Source organism: Dipodomys merriami, unplaced genomic scaffold (genome assembly GCF_024711535.1).
Source record: "Dipodomys merriami isolate MVZ:Mamm:240054 unplaced genomic scaffold, mDipMer1.0.p SCAF_16, whole genome shotgun sequence".
Classification (NCBI taxonomy): Eukaryota; Metazoa; Chordata; class Mammalia; order Rodentia; family Heteromyidae; genus Dipodomys; species Dipodomys merriami.
In genome coordinates this window covers 36,212,762-36,231,343 of record NW_027202937.1, presented here as the reverse complement: position 1 = coordinate 36,231,343, position 18,582 = coordinate 36,212,762, and the positions used below count along the sequence as shown (strand labels likewise).

General features: G+C 39.4%; 1 pseudogene; it reads left to right on the top strand.

Moving 5' to 3' along the window:
* The first annotated feature begins 976 nt into the window (after nt 1–976).
* The window catches only part of LOC138827720 (large ribosomal subunit protein uL6-like), a 52,129-nt pseudogene continuing 34,523 nt past the window's right edge, over nt 977–18,582 (top strand).

Genomic DNA, 18,582 nt, shown 5'->3' with positions numbered 1-18,582 from the left:
CCTGAATGGCTTGTCTGAACGCTTGCAGCCACTGCAGAGGTCTTAGAGTCAAATTGTTCAGCACTTCAACCTCAGTTGCTTTGCCGAAATTCAAGCAAATAGATGCAGTCATGTGTTCAGAAGCAGATATTTCAAGGGAGTACCAATGGGCATACTGGGTTCAAGTATCTGGAATTCTTCCTAAGAAATACTGAAACCAGTGAAATGTAGTTATGTTCCCATATCTCAGAAACTCATTTCCAATGTGCATGGAGGAGATCTGGCTAACAACAACCGATTCAGTATTTAGAGGCTCATATTTCCAGTCAGCTTCCATAAATATGTCTTGTCAAAGAAACCTGAAGCCTTGTTCTCAAATAGTGAACCCACTGTGATTAGCTTAGGTTCAACTTACTCAGCACATCAAACTGAGTGATGTATAAAAACTCTCCTCACTAACACCAACTTTTGGGGAATATGAAGCTTTTGTTCCTAATCAGCATCCATAGGCATATGGGTTAAAGCAAAATTCAATGACTCTTCTGAACTCTTACAGCCACTGTAGGTCAATTAAGTCCAAATTGTTCAGGAACTCAGAGTTGCTTCACCAAAATTAAAGTGGGTAGAAAAACCATGTAGTATTCAGGAGTAGATATTTCCAGGGAGCACCAATGCACATAGGGTCCACGAGTCTGGATTTCTTCCTAAGAAGCACTGAAACCAGAGAAATGCTGTTATGTTCCTGGTGCTCATAACTTCAATACCATTGTACCTGGAAGAGATCATTTGCCTAACAACTATTGCTTTTAGAGGCTGATACATCCAGTGAGCTATTATAAATATGTCTGGTCAAAATAACCTGACTCCTTGTTCTCATGTCTTGAAAACAATGTGATACTTACTGAACAGGTCATACTGAGTGAATGTGTAAAAACTCTCCTCACCAACACCCATCTTTTAGGAATGAGAAGAAGATCTTCCCAGTGTCCATGGTCCTATGCGGTAAATCACACCTGAATGCCTCATCTGAATGGTAACAGCCACTGCAGGGATCTCAGAGTCCAATTGTTCAGCAATTCAACCTGAGTTGCTTTGCCAAAATTCAAGTGCATAGAAGCACCCATGTAGTATTGAGAAGCAGATACTTCCCAGGAGCTTCCATGTGTCAAGAAATCTGGAATTGTTTCTAGGAAGCCTTGAAAGTCAGGGAAATGCAGTTAGTTCCCATGGCTCAGAACCTCAAACCCAGTGTGTGTGTTAAAAATTTCTTTCCAGTAACAACTGTTCAGTATTTAGAGGCTGATATTTCCAGTCAGCTTCCATTAACATGCCTGGTGAAAGAAACCTGAATACTCATTCTTAAATCTCAAACACATTGAGATTACTTTAGGTTTATCTTACTCCAAATGATAAACTGAGGGACTGTCTCAAAGCTCCACTCGACAACACCCACCTTTTAGAAATTAGAAACAGATATTCCTAATCAGCATGTATAGTATATGGGATAAAGCAAACCTGAATGCCTCTTCTGAATGCTTGCAGCCACTGCAGAGCTTTTAGTGTCCAATTGTTCAGCAATTCAACCTGAGTTGCTTAGCCAAAAATTCAAGTGTGAAGAAGCAACCATATTGTATTTAGAAGCCAATACTTTCTAGGTGCTTCCATAGCATACTGTGACAAGAAATCTGGAGTTGTTCCTGGGAAGTCTTGAAGTCAGGGAAATGCTGTTAGGTTCCCATGGCTCAGAAACTCAAACCATTTGTGCATGCAAGAGTTCATTCAGCTAATAATTGTGAAGTAATTAGAGGCTATTTCCAGTCATCTTCTATAAATGTATCTTGTGGCTTACACCTGAATTTCATTCTAAAATCTTAACACAAAGTGATGGCTTCAGATTTATCCTACTCCGTAGGACAAACTGAGTAACTCTCAAAGCTCCACTTAACATCATCCACCTTTCAGGATTTAGCTGCAGATGTTCCCAATCAGCATCCATAGGCATACGGGGTAAAGCAAAACTGGATGCCTTTTCTGAACTCTTACAGCCACTGTGGAGATCTTACATTCAAATTGTTCAAGAACTCAAAATTAAAGTGGGTAGAAAAAATGTAGTATTTAGAAGTAGATATTTCCATGGAGCATTGCCTTTTACTTCTTTTCATGTTCAACAAAGTTAGGTTTTCAGTTCTACCACACCATACCTCCATCACTGCCCCCAGCCCTGGAAAGGCCTTGGAAGGCAGCTGCACTTCACTTCCCAACATGTCACCATCACAAGCCTCTGTGCTCCTTAGTCACTCTAGATTAAACCCTCTCATTCTTTCTCCAGGTCCTAGAGATAAATACCTGCCTAAAATAGACAATGGCCACATGGGGTTTTTCTACAATGCCCACTTCCACCAAGTTTACTCCTCTAAGTATTCAAAGGTTACCTCATATACTAATATATGTCACCATAATTGCTTAAGAGGTTTTCTCTTCTTGTGATTAATGTTTGTTTATACATGGAGGTTCTGTTAAATTCTGCTTGTTGACTCCTTTGGTCACCATGACATCCCTCTTCAGCTTTCCATTAAAGTTAATGTGGTTTGTTGGTATTTAAAAAAATAAAGTCAATTATTCAAAGATCAATATGTCTTACTAACAAAGATGTTCTAACATATTCTGCTCTTAGATATGTAGGTGTTGGTAATCTGTAAAAGAAATTTTTTTATTATGAAAATACCATAAAGAGGAGTTACAATTACATGGGCAAGATAATGAGTACATTTCATATCCAGCATTGGTGCTTCCTCCTTTGTTTCCCCTTCCTATCCCTTCCCATATCCCACCCCCCCCCACCAATATCTGCCTCCCCTGCCAAAGTTGTAAAGTTTGTTTTTAGACATAATGACTTGTACATCTCATTGTTGCAATGGGTCCACCTGTATCCCTATTTAAACTATTTGTTTTTTTCCCTTCCCCTCCACAAATTATACCAACATCAAATACAGTGAAAGCAGGGGTTATATCATGGGGGAGGGATATACAAAGCAACAAAGAAATCATCTTATAAATATGTTAGAAACAATCGCAAGAAAGTAAAAAATATTTGAATACTTATCTTGGGGCTCATTTCACATAACATCAACATATCTGACCTTTTCTGCTTGTCTCAGACATATACTAGTTATGTAAAAGACATTTTATTCATTGGCAAAGATTTAAAATGTTTTTGTTGTCCTGACTGATAGAATATGGTTCTATCATATTGGGCAAAATAATATCACTTTGCCGCTGGAATCCCAGAAAACTTACATGACCAATTTTCATTTTTTCAAAAAACCTGTGTGCCTAAAAACATACACACAAATGTATGTATGTATATGTGTATGTGTGTGTATAAACTTGTTCAAAATAATCTCATTGTATATATTAAAAACTGTCATCATAGTGTAAAAAATCAATTTTTTTTCTATTTTGTGGTACTGATATTTCCTAAAATTATTTGTTCATTAACTGCAATTGTAAATTTTATGTTAAATCAAATGTACTTCTTGATATATATATATATATATATATATATATATATATATATATATCAAGGAAAGTAGGAAAAGTAATGAGACCTAGCTCTGCTCCTAACCAGCTGTGATGTAAAAACAACAAAACAAAAACAAAAGGAAAAAAGCAAAGACAAATATAAACAGAAATGGTTTTAAAAAAGGCTTGGGGGAGGTGGGGAGGGAAGGGATGCTGGGGGAAAAAGGTGAGGGTAACAATGCTCCATGGGAAATGTACTCATTACCTTGCTCATGTAACTGAAACCCCTCTGTACAGTATCTTTATAATAAAAAATATATTTTAGAAAAGGGCTGGAAAAAATTGAGGAATCAAAAGAAAAAATGATTTCTTTTAGATTAAAATGTATTTGAGAAGTAAAAATTGTCTAAAATATTTGCTAAAAAGGAAAAAATTAATACAAACTACAGAATATTTGAATGAGTGTAGATGGTGTGATTAAGTAGCAATAGTCTTAATGTCTTAAAGATAGAGTTTATAAGTAAAGTAGGTATGTAATTAAATTGGCTATGATTTAAATAAGGTAAATATTAATACCCTAACATAAAACCAGCATGTCATTATTTATATCCATCTATAAAAGTAATTATTTGTGCTTTAATGTATGTTTCCAAAGACTTTTTGGATGAAGAACTAAGAGGACAACAACTCCTATATTCCTCATTTTAATTGAAAAGGTTTAGTAACATCTACAATTTCTTAATCACAATTAATATTATGTTATATATAATTAAAAATAACTAGATTGTTTAATCAATCACTATTTTAAACTTTAATAGCTATTGTTATGTCTTTTATTGTTATACACTTGTAGTCACACACAAAAGGACAGATGACTCTTACAAGTTTGTCAGATGTAACTTTAATTCTTAACAAGTTACAGGTAGGCTCTGTTTACTATTTCTATTGATCTTATTGTTGTTTAATTGGAAATAAAAAGGGGTTTGTGGCAAAGATTTGTTTGATCTGAGGATTGCAGTTCAAAGCCAGCCCAGGCAGAAAAATCCCTGTGAGACTCCATTTCCAAATTAACCACCAAAGAACCAGGCTGGAAGCATAGCTTAAGAAACTCTTATCTCTAATTAACCAGCCAAATGTGAGAACTGGCACTGTGGCTCAAAGGAGTAAAGCCCTAGACTTGAGCAAAAGTGCTCAGGGACAATGCCCAGGCCTTGAGTTCAAACCCTGTGACCATAGAGATGTCTACAGGGACATCCCAGCAATGAGAAGCTGGCCTTCCAGGCCAATACTAACACTGAGGAACCATGGAGAGGAGTAAGATGGGATGGTGTCACATCCTAAATGGAGCCACTCTTTGCCCACCCTTTCAAAATTAACCAGAGCTGGGAGATCAAGAGAGATAGTTTATTAGCTTGTTCATCTAATGCCCATACCTGTCTACTTCTTAACTGGGCAGGAAGTTATACCCTTGCCAGTCATCTGTAATAGTGGGTGGTAAAAGCTAAGGTTGTAAATGGGGGATAATTTTTAAAATCCCAACCCCCTGTATCTGCTCAAAGCCCTAACTGGCCATGATTTGGGGCTGGCATCAGCCACATACATTCAGAAAAAAGTTTGTGGACCTGAGGTCATGTCCCTATAGAGAGTTGTCTAGGGCCTGCACAGTTAGCTTAAGTATTGTTAGGGTCACCAGAGATCGGGTTCTCTAGGCAGACAGGAAAAATGCTTTTGCAAATCAAAATGCTGAACTAACTACACTGTAGCCCAAAAGGTCTGTGCATTAGTTAAAAGTAAATGTTATATGTTCCTTCCTCTCTGGAGTAAATATTGCTCCTAATGGCATCTGATCCTGGCAAACTCTTCGTAAAATAGATTGAGGTTTTAGTTACATTAAATTTCTTTAACTAGTTTGTGTAGAAATTTACAGACAACTCAGCATGAGATATGCAATATGTCTGAACCACTGGGAGAGTCTGCTGCCCAGCCTAGATCCTTCTAACCTGGAGACAAAGTTCAAGATGCCTCACTCCTGCCTTGAACGGATTCTACATCATCATCCTGACCACTGGGTCCACCTTGGTAAAAGTAGACAGGACCCCTGCCTGGCTCTATCTCTCTCAGCTAATTCCTCCTTTGTATCTACAAAAACTAAGATTCTTGTGGAACATTCTTTCTGTAAATCTTACCCAACTTGACCTAAAAAAGGACTGCTGGCTATGTCATTATGCTTACAAAACAGGTATAGGCCAGGAGGACCTCCTTTATAAAACGTTGGTTAAAGTAACTTACTTAGGCTCTTGGTTCTGAAGGACAAAAATTCAGCTAACTAAAAAAAAATCAATAATTTAATTTCATGTGTATAAAACCAGTAAAAAAAAAAAGTAAGGAAGCTAAGTATAAGTAACTTCTAGGTGCCTCTTGCTGGGTGGAAGTAGTTCTCCATCCAGTGCCAAAAGGCCTAGAAGTGAGAGAGGCCATTCATTAAATACAGATACCAAGCTCAAAGTGAGCTAGAAAAACTGCTTCAGGGAAATGCAGGTGTCATAGCCTTAGAAATACTTTACATAAACAAGCTCTGATTCTGTCTTGATTAACCTCCCTAAATGGCTTAAATCACCCACCTCTGAGTAGACTCTTAAATTTTCCCCTATATAAAAAGTTGAGGAATATCTTCTCTGGATAGAAAAGTTCTAGTTCCTGAGCTTATACCCAAGTATGTCCATATAAGGTTTGCTTTTCTTAAGGCTTAGTCTCCATCCCAAGCATGTGGAGTTATGTTTCAAAGCTTGCTGCAAGCTCTGTTCAGGTCTGGTGGTCTTTAAGAGAGGAGTTCATCATGCACTTGCTGCCCTTTTAATAAAGACTCTTGTTGGGCCCTTAACCACTCCAGTCCAGCTCTAGTCTCTGACTGGCCATTCCCTGCCAGTTCACCATACTCTCCCCTACCTAGTTGCCAAAAACCATAGACACTCTCTTGGGGCCCCTAATCCAGTTACAGAGGAACTCCTCTTTTCCAGTGGCTTATGGCCATTGGGTGGTTTACGACCAGGGTATAAGTTCCGCCACCCTGTCAGCCTTTTGCCTAATCTCACCTTTTTCAAGTTCTCTTTAACAGGAGCCCTCACTCAGAACACTAACTGGAAACAAGTCAAGTCCATCTTATTATGACAGGCAACTGAAAGATTCACTTAACATTAAACTACCCTGCCCCGCACAGATCTGGACACTAAAGATCCCAGCCCCAGTGACTCCTCAATGCCCCCATATCAACAGAAAATAGCTTTAAAAAAGGCCACAATGTGCTTTCTTCCTCAGGCTCCTGTAATACTAAGATAAAGCTGGAAAAGTCTTAGGTACCATGATATATCTCCAAGATGGAAAAGGCATTCTCCATTTCTTCCCTGTGCTCAACCAAGATTTTGGTTAAATCAGTGTCATGGCCCCAATGAAATGCTGTTGTGATGTAAATCCTTATCATTCTGTATGGAACCTAGACACCTCCCTCTTGTATTGTGGTTACCCGAGTTCCCCATACATGCTGTACACTTTCATTAAATTTCAGATGTGGGCCGATAAAGACCTCTTCCTGAACCCAAGCCAAGAGAAGTGAGCACACCTCTTTCCTCTTTCAGTAGGAAAAAACCTTGTAAGTATGGTAGCCTCTGTAGGAATAGCTTCAGGAGATCTGTATCACTCAATAACTTCCAACAACCAGCTATGTAAAGCACTACAGGCTAATGTCAAGGAGACCACAGTGGCCCTTAACCTTCTGCAGACTCAGCTAAACTGGCAGATATGTGCCTTCAAAACCAAAGAGCACTAAATTTATTAATGGCTAAAAATGTAAAACCCTGCCTTTTGTTGGGATAGGAGTGTTGTTATTGTATTAACATGACTGGCAGAAGAAAACAAAACCTAAAATGATAAAAAAAAAAAAAGTGGTTGCTAACCTGAAAAAACAATTGGGTATCTCAGGTCTTTGATAGCCCCTTCTGGGGATCAATCACTCCCTGGTTTATGCCTCTCATTGGGTCCACTAACAATTTTTTGCCCTTTACTAATTGTGCCTTGCATTTCAGATGTCTACAAAATATTCTCACAGAGAAGATGTCAACCAAATGCTCCTAAAAGGGTACCTAATCTAATGACAAATCGGGACCCCTGACTACTTTGTTCCTTTAAAGCAGGAGGCAGATCCAGAAGAAACAACCTCTGCCCCTAATCACGGTCTGGTACTTATTAAACAATAAAGTGGGGAATGTTAGCATTCCCTCCATCTCAGGTCCTGAGCCCCTCCCTCAAAACCAGTTGATCTTACTAGGCCTAACTGCAGCTGGTCTTCAGTCCTGGATGTTCCTCCCACCACTTCCTAGAACTGTGTTTTATCCCTAGCCCACACTGCACCAGGGGAATGCTACCCAACTGTAACTGTTATAATCAGAAAAACATTCCATACTATGTGCCACTTTTAGATTCAGCTGTGCATGCACACAGAGGACTTCCCATCTTCCTTCCCCTCTCCCCACTGAATATAAACTTGACCCTAAACAAAAGATGGCCACCATTTCTCCTTCTCCCATTGGAGAGGTGGCCTTGTCAGCCTCAGATGGCAATAAACTTCTTTTCCTATACATAACCATGTCCACATGGTCTTTGGGGATGGTTGCTAACTGTTTTCTTGGAGTCCATTTCATAATGTATTATTTTATATGATCACTTGCACATAACTAGGGATTGCATCAAACTGAAGAGCTTCTGCATGGCAAGATAAATAGACAGCCAGCTTCTAGCTACCAAGATAAATAGAAAGCCCATAGAATGGAAGAAAATCTTTACTAGCTATGCATCAGACAAAGGTTTCATATCTAAAATAGACTTACAGCTCAAAAAAACTGAAAAACTCAACAATCCAATCAATAAATGGGCTGAAGACTTAGAGACTTCTCAGAGGAAGAAGTAAGAATGGCCAATAGACACATGAACAATACTTCAGAATATCTGGTCATAAAAGAAATGCAAATCAAAACAATATTGAAATTCCACCTCATTCCAGTTAGAATGGCCAATATCAAGAAAACTAACAATAATAAATGCTGGTAGTGAAGCAGCCAAAAGGGAACTCTATTACACTGTTGGTGGGAATGTAAACTTGTTCACCCACTCTGGAAGCAGTATGGAAGTTCTTTTAAAAGAAAGGATTTTTAAAGCTGTCAGAGAGATTATTAATTATTTATAAAGGAAAACCAGTCATAATACCACAGATTTCTCAGCTGAAACTCTAAAAGCAAGGACAGTCTAGCACAAGGTATGTCAAGCACTGGAAGTAAATACCTATCAACCAAGAATGCTATATCCAGCCAAGCTTTCCTTCATAACTGAAGGAAATATTTCATCATAAACAGAAATTGCAGGCCAGCCTCCGGTGGCTCACGCCTGTAATCCTAGCTATTCAGGAGGATAAGATCTGAGGATCGCGGCTCAAAGCCAGCCCACACAGGAAAGTCGGTGAGACTCTTATCTCCAATAAACCACTAGAAAACCAGAATTGGTGCTGTGGCTCAAGTGGTAGAGTGCTCACCTTGAGCTGAAGAGCTGAGGGACAGTGCCCAAGCCCAGAGTTCATGTCCCACAACCGACAAAAAGAAACAAAAACAGAAATTGCAACAATTTATATCTACCAAACCAGCACAGTAGAAGGTACTCAAAGACTTCCTACATACAGAAAATCAATAACACAAAATAGGAAGACAAAATGTTCCCAATCATATGTGCAGATAAACATAGTAAAAATAGAGGGGCACAAGCCCTAAGTTGTGGGTAACATGACAGAAGCTAGCACATACCTCACAGTCCTGATTCTCAACATCAATGGACTTAATTCCCCAATTAAAAGACATAGAGTGGCTGATTGGATCAAAAAGACCTATCTATCTGTTGGCCTACAAGAGATACATCTCACTGGCAAAAATAAATATCTACTCAAAGTGAAAGGCTAGAATAAATTCAAGCAAATGTCCTTCATAAACAAGTTGGATTAGCAAGACTAATATCAGATAAAATAAACTTCTAATTAAAGTCAGTTAGAAGAGACAGAGGACTTCCCATACTAATAAAGGGAACCCTTGTCCAAGAAGACATCATGCTCTATGCACTGAATGTAGGTGCTCCTAACTTCATCAAACAAATATTAAATGACCTGAAATAACATAGAGATCCAAACAAATTAAATAATAAAAAAATTAAACAAATTAAATAATCAATAATTAAACCCTCAAACTTATTAATAAATGAGCTAATGTCCTAAAGAGTGACATCTCAGAAGAAGTAAAAATGGCCAATAGACCTGTGAAGAAATGCTCACCACCTCTGGCCATAAAGGAAATGCAAATCAAAACAACACTGAGATTTCACATTACCCCAGTTAGAATGACCATCATCAAAAAAAAAAACAACAAATGTTGGCAAGGATATGCCAAAATGGAACTCTAATACACTATTGGTGGAGAACATAAGCTTGTTCAACCTTCGGACAGTATTGGGGAATCCTCAAAAACACTAAATATAGAACTACCCTATATCCCAACAATCCTACTCCTGAGCATTTATCCAATAGAATATAAGTAAGATTACAGTAAGGCCATCAACAAAACCATGTTCATTGCAGCACTGTTCATCATATCCAGGTATGGTATTAGCCCAGATGGTCCTCAACGGATGAATGTATCAAGAAAAGGTGATAGATAGATATAGATACACACACACAATGGAATTTTACTCATCTATTTCAAAGTATATTGTACTGTTTGTAATGAAATGAAAATACTTAGAAAAACTATAATCTTTTAGAAAAACTAGGTCAAAGCCCAACAAAATCAACACCAGGTATTAGGTACATCCAAGAGGGGGTTTGGTGCCAAGGGTAGAAGGTAAGATGAATTTACAGGGTAAGAGGGAAAAATACAGTCAAGAATTCATTGCATATATCTCAAAATTAAGAAAAGTAATGGAAGTTCCGGGAAGATGGCGGAGGAGAAGCTGGAATCTGAACAAGCTCTCGCATAGAAAGCAGTTTTAGAGTTCCACTGAACAGTCCTAAGCCAGAGAATCACACCAAGTGTGCCATCACAGGACAGAGAGTTAGAAAAGAGAGGGGAAGCCAAGGAAACACATCAGCTGCCGCTGCAGCAGCAGGGTCGCAGCGGCGACCACCGCCGCGGGGTCATACCTGAGACACAGAGAGTCCAGGACGAAGGAGCCAGACGCAGTGGACGAACAGATTCTACTCAACACCAACAAGAACCGACAAGGAGCGGACATCTTCATCCTGCTGTTTGCAGACCAGAGACGACCCAGGATCCAAGGCTCAGCGTGAGTACAAGCCCGACGTCCTGACTCCTTCTCAGGGAGCAGAGGAGGGAAGGCCACCCCTCCCCCCCCAGCACCGGTGACCTCCATCTTGGATACCGACAAAGCTCGGAGGAGCTGCTAGCTCCAGCTCAGGCCTTGGAATAAAACGAGTCATTTAGCAGGTCACAAGAACGTAACGGCGAAGTGACCAGCCAGACTCAGCTCCATCCAGGGAAAAGTCACCCAGCTCAGGCGCCAGCCATTGGAGTGGCTTCCCTCACTGGGTAACCAGAGCCAGAGGCTGCCCCTCCCTCTAGCAGCCACCACAATCAATTGAAAAACAGAAACCCTGAGAATGGCTCCAGGCTGGGCTCTGTGAGCTTTATCACAAAATAGCCCCAGGGAAAAGCTACTGTTTGTTGAAAGGCCTCAACTCTACCCAGAACCTAGCCTCATCACCACATCCCCCTCTTTTGTGATTCTCAAAGCAGATCACCCTCCCAGAAAACTAACCTGGAAGGGGGATCTCAAAATCTTGGGTAAAACAGAACATTTTGCTGCCTCTTCCAACCAACCGACTTAAGAAACCAATCAAGCCACAGGACCGCAAGCTGACCAGAGACTCCAACAAGAGACTGGTTACAGACAAAAGGGAGATACAGGATTCTTCCCACTCCTCCCCCCCCCAAAAAAAAATCAAAAGACTTTTTTTTCTTTTTTCTTTTTTTTTCTTCTTCTTCTTTTCTTTTTTTTGCTTGTTATTTGTTTTTTGTTACCTTATATATATATTTTTTCCCTTTTGAAATTTTTATTAATCTTTAATTTTTGCCTCTTCTGAAAAAATAATTGTTTTACAGTAACTTTTTTTTTCTCTCATCTTATATTTTTTATTTTAGGAATATGTGAATGAGCGTTTTCCTTTCTTTTCTTGTCTTCTTTCTCTTTTTCTTTCTTTCTTAATTATCTTTTTGTTTTTTGTCTAGCTCTACTGAACTTCTGATCTTTTCTTCTCCCTTTCCCATCCTTAAAGTTTTTCACATCTCCTCTATGTCCTTCCCCTTCTCTGAACATATTCACATTCCTCTCTAAATAGACGGTCTTTTAACCTCTATAATAACATTAATTTTTACGTTTCTATTTTTTTTCTGGTCTCTCTTCATTCCCCTTTCTGTCTCTTCTTTTTCTCTCTCTCTCTACTTGCATCCTACCCAACCCATTTCCTGCATTGTGATTAGGACATAGTTAACTCTCCCTGTGCCTCCCCACACCAATCTATTCCTATTTTTTACCCACATCTCTCCCTAATCCTAATAATTTCTGGTTTTCCAAATTCTTTTCTGCGGTTCGAAGTCCTTTAACATATAGTTGTTTGATGTTGAATAGATGTATCTGTTGAACTAGATTGTATCTGTAGACTATTGACTGTACAAATGCAAACTTTTGTTGATGGTTGCCTTAAGATAGTGTTCTAGCACAAAACTGGTATTATCTTCATCTCAAATGGGCCGAGTAAGCTGGAAAAACACAAGAAAAATGGCAAATTCGGGTATCTCAATTCCCAATCTTGATAATCAGGGATTAGAAAAGATAAAGAATAATCCAGAGGAGAGTTCCCAAATAGCTCTACAAACACTAATAGCAAACATGATAAATGAGAAGTCTGACAATGTACAAAGGACTCTGTATGAGCGTGATAGGGAGAGAGAGGAGGCATCCCAGAAGTTTATACAGGATTATCACAAGCGTGAGGAAGCTACTCAAAAACTGATACAGGATTTGCGTGAACAACTTGAGAATACTCAAAGAGAAAGGGAGGAATGGCATGAGCAGGCAGAGAACACTCAAAGAGAACTACAGGAATCCCACGAACGGGAAGAAAGAGAACTGCAGGAATCCCACAGACAGGAGGAAGCTAATCAAAGAGTAATTCAGGAATTGAGAGACCAGGTAGAGAATACACAAAGATCACTAAAGGCATTCATGGAATCCATTAACAAAGAGCTGAAGGAAGTCAGGGAGACCACAAAGGGAATGCTGAATGGAACCCAACAGAAGGAATGGGAGTCCAAAGAAACCATAACCAATCAACTAAGTGATTTGAGAACAAACACTGAACACCAAATTAAGGAAGTAAAGAAATTCATACAAGACCTAAAACAGAGCTTCAACAAAGTACTTGAAGCCATCAAAGCTGACCAATTAGAAGGAAAAGAGATTAAAAACAAAGTAGAGAGTTAGACCATGCAGAAGATCGAATCTCAGGGATTGAAGACAGCCTAGATATTATAGAGAAAGAACATACAACCATCAAAGACAAGTCCAAGAAATATGATAGATCTATCCAACACCTGGAAGACACCATCAGAAGGCCCAATCTAAGGATAATGGGTGTAGAGGAGCACCTAGAAACAGAAGTTAATGGTCTAGGAAATTTGTTTAACAGGATCCTAGCAGAGAACTTCCCAAACATACAAAAAGATAGCCCTATTCAGATACAAGAAGCTTTTAGAACCCCAAATAGACCAGACCAGAATAGGACATCCCACTGTCACATTATAACCCACACAGGATCAACCCAGACGAAGGAAAAGATCCTTAAAGCTGTCCAGGAGAAAAGGGTAATCACCTATAAAGGGAAACCAATTAGAATCACCTCAGATTTCTCAGCAGAGACAATCAAAGCAAGAAGAGCCTGGAATGACGTCTGCCATGCCCTAAAAACAAACAACTATCAACCAAGAATACTGTACCCAGCTAAACTCTCCTTCATAACTGAAGGCCAAATAAAAACCTTCCATAGCAAAGAAAATTTGAAACAATACATCTCCACCAAACCAGCCCTACAAAAGATTCTTAAAGATGTCCTACACATAGAAAACCAACAAGAATGCAACAAAGGCCAAGAAACTGCACCCAAACTGAGAATCCAAGAATCTTAGGAAGAACCCAGTTTTCGCAGCCCCCAAGAAGGTGGATAACATGGCAGGAACTCCCAAATACCTCTCAGTCCTATCTCTTAACGTTAACGGACTGAACTCTCCAATCAAGCGACATAGACTGTCTAGTTGGATTAAAAAACAAGACCCTGAGAAGGAGAGGAATGCGAGAAGAATCACAAAAGCAATGGAGCCCAGCGCAACACCCACCATCTGCTGCGGTGATATGGGGCCTCAGGAAACCACAGTCCACAGTTCCAGGGTATTTCTGAAGAGGAAGTGTAAAACCACACCATATTAACGTTATGGGAAGAAGAAAGCTGATCTTCTTAATAAACTGCTATATTGGCCATACCTGAGCGCTCACACAGAGAGTCCGGGACGAAGGAGCCAGACTCAGCGGGCGAGCGGATTCTACTCAACACCAGCAAGAACCAACAAAGAGCGGACATCTTCATCCTGCAGCTTGCAGACCAGAGACGACCCAGGATCCAAGACTTGGCGTGAGTAGAAGCCCGACATCCTCACTCCTCAGGGAGCAGAGGAGGGAAGGCCACCCCTCCCCCCCCAGCACCGGTGACCTCCATCTTGGATACCGACAAAGCTCGGAGGAGCTGCCAGCTCCAACCCAGGCCTTGGAATAAAACGAGTCATTTAGCAGGTCACAAGAACTTAACAGCAAAGTGACCTGCCAGACTCGGCACCATCCAGGGAAAAGTCACCCAGCTCAGGCGCCAGCCATTGGAGTGGCTTCCCTCACTGGGTAACCAGAGCCAGAGGCTGCCCCTCCCTCTAGCAGCCTCAACAATCAATTGAAAAACAGAAACCCTGAGAATGGCTCCAGGCTGGGCTCTGGGAGATTTTTTTTTTTGCGCAAAACAACCCCAGGAAAAAGCTACTGATTGTTGAAAGGCCTCAACTCTACCCAGAACCTAGCCTCACCACTGCATCCCCCTCTTTTGTGATTCTCAAAGCAGATCACACTCCTAGAAAACTAACCTGGGAGGGGGATCTCAAAATCTTGGGTAAAGCAGAGCATTTTGCTGCCTCTTCCAACAAACCGACTTAAGAAACCAATAAAGCCACAGGACCTCAAGCTGACCAGAGGCTCCAACAAAAGGCTGGTTACAGACAAAAGGGAGATACAGGATTCTTCCCACCCCTCCCCCCCCAAAAAAAATCAAAGGACTTTTTTTTCTTTTTCTTTCTTTTTTTTCTTCTTCTTTTCTTTTTTTTTTGTTTGTTTTTTGTTTTTTGTTACCTTATATATATATAAATTTTTTTTCTCTTTTAAAACTTTTATTAATCTTTAATTTTTGCCTCTTCTGAAAAAATACTTGATCTCCAGTAACTTTTTTTTTCTTTCTCCTCTTATAATTTTTATTTTAGGATTATGTAAATGAGCGTTTTCCTTTCTTTTCTTATCTTCTTTCTCTTTTTCTTTCTTTCATAATTATCTTTTTGTTTTTTGTCTAGCTCTACTGAACTTCTGATCTTTTCTTCTCCCTTTCCCATCCTTAAATTTTTCACATCTCCTCTATGTCCTCCCTTTCTCACAACATATTCATATTCCTCTCTAAATAGATCGTCTTTTAATTTCTACAATAACATTAATTTTTACGTTTCTATTTTTTTTCTGGTCTCTTTTCATTCCCATATCCCTCTCTTCTTTTTCTCTCTCTCTCTACTTGCATCCTACCCAACCCATTTCCTGCATTGTGATTAGGACATAGTTAACTCTCCCTGTGCCTCCCCACACCAATCTATTCCTATTTTTCACCCACATCTCTCCCTAATCCTAATAATTTCTGGTTTTCCAAATTCTTTTCTGCAGTTCGAAGTCCTTTAAAATATAGTTGTTTGATGTTGAATAGATGTATCTGTTGAACTAGATTGTATCTGTAGACTATTGACTGTACAAATGCAAACTTTGGTTGATGGTTGCCTTAAGATAGTGTTCTAGCACAAAACTGGTATTATCTTCATCTCAAATGGGCAGAGTAAGCTGGAAAAACACAAGAAAAATGGCAAATTCGGGTATCTCAATTCCCAATCTTGATAATCAGGGGTCAGATCAGATAATGAACAATCCAGAGGAGAGTTCCCAAATAGCTCTACAAACACTAATAGCAAACATGATAAATGAGAAGTTTGACAATGTACAAAGGACTCTGTATGAGCGTGATAGGGAGAGAGAGGAGGCATCCCAGAAGTTTATACAGGAATATCATAAGCGTGAGGAAGCTACTCAAAAACTGATACAGGATTTGCGTGAACAAATTGGGAATACTCAAAGAGAAAGGGAGGAATGGCATGAGCAGGCAGAGAACACTCAAAGAGAACTGCAGGAATCCCACGAACGTGAGGAAGTTAATCAAAGAGTAATACAGGAATTGAGAGACCAGGTAGAGAACACACAAAGATCACTAAAGGCATCCATAGAATCCATTTACAAAGACCTGAAGGAAGTCAGGGAGACCACAAAGGGAATGCTGAATGGAACCCAACAGAAGGAATGGGAGTCCAAAGAAACCATATCTAATCAACTAAGTGATTTGAGGACAAACACTGAACACCAAATTAAGGAAGTAAAGAGATCCATACAAGACCTAAAACAGAGCTTCAACAAAGAAGTTGAAGCCATCAAAGCTGACCAATTAGAAGGAAAAGAGATTAAAAACAAAGTAGAGAGTCTTGACAGCAGGTTAGACCATGCAGAAGATCGAATCTCAGGGATTGAAGACAGCCTAGATATTATAGAGAAAGAACATACAACCATCCAAGACAAGTCCAAGAAATATGACAGATCTATCCAACACATGGAAGACACCATCAGAAGGCCTAATCTAAGGATAATGGGTGTAGAGGAGCACCAAGAAACAAAAGTTAATGGTCTAGGAAATTTGTTTAACAGGATTCTAGCAGAGAACTTCCCAAACATGCAAAAAGATAAGCCTATTCAGATACAAGAAGCCTTTAGAACCCCAAATAGACCAGACCAGAATAGGACATCCCACTGTCACATTATAATCCACACAGGATCAACTCAGAACAAGGAAAAGATCCTTAAAGCTGTCAGGGAGAAAAGGGTAATCACCTATAAAGGGAAACCAATTAGAATCACCTCAGATTTCTCAGCAGAGACAATCAAAGCAAGAAGAGCCTGGAATGATGTATGCCATGCCCTAAAAACAAACAACTATCAACCAAGAATACTGTACCCAGCTAAACTCTCCTTCATAACTGAAGGCCAAATAAAAACCTTCCACAGCAAAGAAAATTTGAAACAATACATCTCCACCAAACCAGCCCTACAAAAGATTCTTAAAGATGTCCTACACATAGAAAACCAACAAGACCACAATAAAGGCCAACAAACTGCGCCCAAACTGAGAATCCAAGAACCATAGGAAGAACCCAGTTTTCGCAGCCCCCAAGAAGGTAGATAACATGGCAGGAACTCCCAAATACCTCTCAGTCCTATCTCTTAACGTTAACGGACTGAACTCTCCAATCAAGCGACATAGACTGTCTAGTTGGATTAAAAAACAAGACCCTTCTATCTGCTGCCTGCAGGAGTCACATCTTGCCCGTAAAAACAAACACATTTTCAATGTTAAAGGCTCGAACAAAATCTACCAAGCAAACGGCCCTCATAAACAGGCGGGAGTTGCAATTCTAATATCAGATAAAATAGACTTCAAATTAAAAATCGTGAGAAGAGATAAAGAAGGTCGCTACATACTAATTAAAGGATCTCTCCTTCAGGAGGATATTACAATTCTAAACATCTATTCGCCAAACAATGGAGCACCCAAATTTATCAAAGAAACACTACTTTCCCTCAAATCCCATACAGATCCAAAGACATTAATTGTAGGGGATTTTAACACACCACTCTCCCCACTAGATAGATCAACTTGGCAAAAACTCAACAGAGAAACTGCAGATCTAAACAGCTGCATATATCAACTAGATTTAACAGACATTTACCGAGCATTTCACCCAGCAGCATCAGAATACACGTTCTTCTCAGCAGCACATGGAACGTTTTCTAAAATAGACCACATTTTAGGCCACAAAGCAAACTTGTCTTAATTCAGAAACATTGAAGTTATACCTTGCATTCTCTCTGACCACAAGGGAATAAAATTAGAACTCAACACCAAAAGCCACCAAAGAAAGTCCAGTATCACATGGAGGCTAAACAACACACTGCTGAATCATGAGTGGGTCATGGAAGAGATTAGAAAGGAAATTCAAATGTTCATGCTATTCAACAAAAATGAACACACAAATTACCAGCTCCTCTGGGACACAGCAAAGGCAGTACTCAGAGGCAAGTTTATAGCTCTGAGCTCCTACATCAACAAATTGGAGAGATCGGAAACTAACAATTTAATGACACATCTAAACCTCCTTGAAAAAGAGCAGCAAGATAAACCCCAATCCAGTAGACGTAAAGAAATAATCAAAATTAAATCAGAATTAAATGAATTAGAATCCAAAAAACTATAGAAAGAATCAACAAAACAAAGAGTTGGTTCTTCGATAAATTTAACAAAATTGACAGACCCTTAGCAAACCTTATCAGAAAAAGGAGAGAACACACCCAAATTAATAAACTCAGAGATGAGAATGGAAACATCACCACGGAAACAACCAAGATTCAGAACATTATAAGGGAATACTTCTCAAAACTTTATGCTAATAAGTTTGAGAACTTGACAGAAATGGACCTTTTCCTAGCAAATATTGACATGCCAAAACTAAACCAAGATGAGTTAAACCAGCTTAA